This window comes from Perkinsus marinus, assembly GCF_000006405.1.
Source record: "Perkinsus marinus ATCC 50983 genomic scaffold scf_1104296953066, whole genome shotgun sequence".
NCBI classification, from domain to species: Eukaryota; Perkinsozoa; order Perkinsida; family Perkinsidae; genus Perkinsus; species Perkinsus marinus.
In genome coordinates, this window is record NW_003208631.1 from 1 (window position 1) to 3,419 (window position 3,419).

Consider the following 3,419-nt stretch of genomic DNA (forward strand, 5'->3'; position numbering starts at 1 on the left):
TGTGAAATTTCAAGACATGGTTAGACTTTACACTTGGCGAGACCATGCCTTCTTAGCTTAGTTGGTAGAGCACCCGCTTAGTAAGCGGGAGGTCGTCGGTTCAACTCCGGCAGAAGGCTTGCTTTGAGTTCGTTTGTCGGAAACCGACTGCATTTCGTAATTTTTCACTGAAATTTAGTACCAAATTGTTGCACCACTTGAATTGTGGTATGCGTTTCATTGAGAAATTTCACGACATGGTTAGACTTTAGACTTGCAAGACCGTGCCTTCTTAGCTTAGTTGGTAGAGCACCCGCTTAGTAAGCGGGAGGTCGTCGGTTCAACTCCGGCAGAAGGCTTGCTTTGAGTTCGTTTGTCGGAAACCGACTGCATTTCGTAATTTTTCACTGAAATTTAGTATCAAATTGTTGCACCACTTGAATTGTGGTATGCGTTTCATTGTGGAATTCTATGGCATGGTTAGACTTCACACTCGAGGGAACGTGTCTTCTTAGCTTAGTTGGTAGAGCACCCGCTTAGTAAGCGGGAGGTCGTCGGTTCAACTCCGGCAGAAGGCTAGCTCTGAGTCCGTTTGTCGAAAACCGGCTGAATTTCGTAATTTTTCACTGAAATTTAGTACCAAATTGTTGCACCACTTGAATTGTGGTATGCGTTTCATTGTGGAATTCTATGGCATGGTTAGACTCCACACTCGAGGGAACGTGCCTTCTTAGCTTAGTTGGTAGAGCACCCGCTTAGTAAGCGGGAGGTCGACGGTTCAAGTCCGGCAGAAGGCTAGCTCTGAGTCCGCTTGTCGGAAATCGACTGCATTTCGTAATTTTTCACTGAAATTTAGTACCAAATTGTTGCACCACTTGAATTGTGGTATGCGTTTCATTGAGAAATTTCACGACATGGTTAGACTTTAGACTTGCAAGACCGTGCCTTCTTAGCTTAGTTGGTAGAGCACCCGCTTAGTAAGCGGGAGGTCGTCGGTTCAACTCCGGCAGAAGGCTTGCTTTGAGTTCGTTTGTCGGAAACCGACTGCATTTCGTAATTTTTCACTGAGATTTAGTATCAAATTGTTGCACCACTTGAATTGTGGTATGCGTTTCATTGTGAAATTTCAAGACATGGTTAGACTTTAGACTTGCAAGAACGTGCCTTCTTAGCTTAGTTGGTAGAGCACCCGCTTAGTAAGCGGGAGGTCGTCGGTTCAACTCCGGCAGAAGGCTAGCTCTGAGTTCGTTTGTCGGAAACCGACTGCATTTCGTAATTTTTCACTGAGATTTAGTATCAAATTGTTGCCCCACTTGAATTGTGGTATGCGTTTCATTGTGAAATTTCAAGACATGGTTAGACTTTAAACTTGCGAGACCGTGCCTTCTTAGCTTAGTTGGTAGAGCACCCGCTTAGTAAGCGGGAGGTCGTCGGTTCAACTCCGGCAGAAGGCTTGCTTTGAGTTCGTTTGTCGGAAACCGACTGCATTTTGTAATTTTTCACTGAGATTTAGTATCAAATTGTTGCACCACTTGAATTGTGGTATGCGTTTCATTGTGAAATTTCAAGACATGGTTAGACTTTAGACTTGCAAGAACGTGCCTTCTTAGCTTAGTTGGTAGAGCACCCGCTTAGTAAGCGGGAGGTCGTCGGTTCAACTTCGGCAGAAGGCTAGCTCTGAGTTCGTTTGTCGGAAACCGACTGCATTTCGTAATTTTTCACTGAGATTTAGTATCAAATTGTTGCCCCACTTGAATTGTGGTATGCGTTTCATTGTGAAATTTCAAGACATGGTTAGACTTTAAACTTGCGAGACCGTGCCTTCTTAGCTTAGTTGGTAGAGCACCCGCTTAGTAAGCGGGAGGTCGTCGGTTCAACTCCGGCGGAAGGCTTGCTTCGAGTTCGTTTGTCGGAAACCGACTGCATTTCGTAATTTTTCACTGAGATTTAGTATCAAATTGTTGCCCCACTTGAATTGTGGTATGCGTTTCATTGTGAAATTTCAAGACATGGTTAGACTTTAAACTTGCGAGACCGTGCCTTCTTAGCTTAGTTGGTAGAGCACCCGCTTAGTAAGCGGGAGGTCGTCGGTTCAACTTCGGCAGAAGGCTTGCTTCGAGTTCGTTTGTCGGAAACCGACTGCATTTCGTAATTTTTCACTGAAATTTAGTACCAAATTGTTGCACCACTTGAATTGTGGTATGCGTTTCATTGTGGAATTCTATGGCATGGTTAGACTCCACACTCGAGGTAACGTGCCTTCTTAGCTTAGTTGGTAGAGCACCCGCTTAGTAAGCGGGAGGTCGTCGGTTCAACTCCGGCAGAAGGCTAGCTCTGAGTTCGTTTGTCGGAAACCGACTGCATTTCGTAATTTTTCACTGAAATTTAGTACCAAATTGTTGCACCACTTGAATTGTGGTATGCGTTTCATTGTGGAATTCTATGGCATGGTTAGACTCCACACTCGAGGTAACGTGCCTTCTTAGCTTAGTTGGTAGAGCACCCGCTTAGTAAGCGGGAGGTCGTCGGTTCAACTCCGGCAGAAGGCTAGCTCTGAGTTCGTTTGTCGGAAACCGACTGCATTTCGTAATTTTTCACTGAAATTTAGTACCAAATTGTTGCACCACTTGAATTGTGGTATGCGTTTCATTGTGAAATTTCAAGACATGGTTAGACTTTACACTTGCGAGACCGTGCCTTCTTAGCTTAGTTGGTAGAGCACCCGCTTAGTAAGCGGGAGGTCGTCGGTTCAACTCCGGCAGAAGGCTAGCTCTGAGTTCGTTTGTCGGAAACCGACTGCATTTCGTAATTTTTCACTGAAATTTAGTACCAAATTGTTGCACCACTTGAATTGTGGTATGCGTTTCATTGTGAAATTTCAAGACATGGTTAGACTTTACACTTGCGAGACCGTGCCTTCTTAGCTTAGTTGGTAGAGCACCCGCTTAGTAAGCGGGAGGTCGTCGGTTCAACTCCGGCAGAAGGCTTGCTTTGAGTTCGTTTGTCGGAAACCGACTGCATTTCGTAATTTTTCACTGAAATTTAGTACCAAATTGTTGCACCACTTGAATTGTGGTATGCGTTTCATTGTGAAATTTCACGACATGGTTAGACTTTAGACTTGCAAGATCGTGCCTTCTTAGCTTAGTTGGTAGAGCACCCGCTTAGTAAGCGGGAGGTCGTCGGTTCAACTCCGGCAGAAGGCTTGCTTTGAGTTCGTTTGTCGGAAACCGACTGCATTTCGTAATTTTTCACTGAAATTTAGTATCAAATTGTTGCACCACTTGAATTGTGGTATGCGTTTCATTGTGGAATTCTATGGCATGGTTAGACTCCACACTCGAGGAAACGTGTCTTCTTAGCTTAGTTGGTAGAGCACCCGCTTAGTAAGCGGGAGGTCGTCGGTTCAACTCCGGCAGAAGGCTAGCTCTGAGTCCGTT

At 45.0% G+C, this 3,419-nt stretch overlaps 16 non-coding genes across 16 annotated transcripts; all 16 read left to right on the forward strand.

Annotated features, from left to right (window-relative positions):
- The first annotated feature begins 46 nt into the window (after window positions 1–46).
- Pmar_PMAR021859 lies at window positions 47–119 on the forward strand. Its single transcript has one exon. It is a non-coding gene; the product is annotated as a tRNA-Thr (tRNA).
- Window positions 120–265: 146 nt separating this feature from the next.
- Window positions 266–338, forward strand: Pmar_PMAR021860. The gene has a single exon. It is a non-coding gene; the product is annotated as a tRNA-Thr (tRNA).
- Window positions 339–484: 146 nt separating this feature from the next.
- Window positions 485–557, forward strand: Pmar_PMAR021861. The gene has a single exon. It is a non-coding gene; the product is annotated as a tRNA-Thr (tRNA).
- A 146-nt stretch (window positions 558–703) lies between these two features.
- Window positions 704–776, forward strand: Pmar_PMAR021862. Its single transcript has one exon. It is a non-coding gene; the product is annotated as a tRNA-Thr (tRNA).
- A 146-nt stretch (window positions 777–922) lies between these two features.
- Window positions 923–995, forward strand: Pmar_PMAR021863. Its single transcript has one exon. It is a non-coding gene; the product is annotated as a tRNA-Thr (tRNA).
- A 146-nt stretch (window positions 996–1,141) lies between these two features.
- Window positions 1,142–1,214, forward strand: Pmar_PMAR021864. The gene has a single exon. It is a non-coding gene; the product is annotated as a tRNA-Thr (tRNA).
- Window positions 1,215–1,360: 146 nt separating this feature from the next.
- Window positions 1,361–1,433, forward strand: Pmar_PMAR021865. The gene has a single exon. It is a non-coding gene; the product is annotated as a tRNA-Thr (tRNA).
- A 146-nt stretch (window positions 1,434–1,579) lies between these two features.
- Pmar_PMAR021866 lies at window positions 1,580–1,652 on the forward strand. The gene has a single exon. It is a non-coding gene; the product is annotated as a tRNA-Thr (tRNA).
- Window positions 1,653–1,798: 146 nt separating this feature from the next.
- Window positions 1,799–1,871, forward strand: Pmar_PMAR021867. The gene has a single exon. It is a non-coding gene; the product is annotated as a tRNA-Thr (tRNA).
- A 146-nt stretch (window positions 1,872–2,017) lies between these two features.
- Pmar_PMAR021868 lies at window positions 2,018–2,090 on the forward strand. Its single transcript has one exon. It is a non-coding gene; the product is annotated as a tRNA-Thr (tRNA).
- A 146-nt stretch (window positions 2,091–2,236) lies between these two features.
- Window positions 2,237–2,309, forward strand: Pmar_PMAR021869. Its single transcript has one exon. It is a non-coding gene; the product is annotated as a tRNA-Thr (tRNA).
- Window positions 2,310–2,455: 146 nt separating this feature from the next.
- Pmar_PMAR021870 lies at window positions 2,456–2,528 on the forward strand. The gene has a single exon. It is a non-coding gene; the product is annotated as a tRNA-Thr (tRNA).
- A 146-nt stretch (window positions 2,529–2,674) lies between these two features.
- On the forward strand, window positions 2,675–2,747 carry Pmar_PMAR021871. The gene has a single exon. It is a non-coding gene; the product is annotated as a tRNA-Thr (tRNA).
- Window positions 2,748–2,893: 146 nt separating this feature from the next.
- On the forward strand, window positions 2,894–2,966 carry Pmar_PMAR021872. The gene has a single exon. It is a non-coding gene; the product is annotated as a tRNA-Thr (tRNA).
- Window positions 2,967–3,112: 146 nt separating this feature from the next.
- Window positions 3,113–3,185, forward strand: Pmar_PMAR021873. Its single transcript has one exon. It is a non-coding gene; the product is annotated as a tRNA-Thr (tRNA).
- A 146-nt stretch (window positions 3,186–3,331) lies between these two features.
- Window positions 3,332–3,404, forward strand: Pmar_PMAR021874. The gene has a single exon. It is a non-coding gene; the product is annotated as a tRNA-Thr (tRNA).
- Window positions 3,405–3,419: the final 15 nt, after the last annotated feature.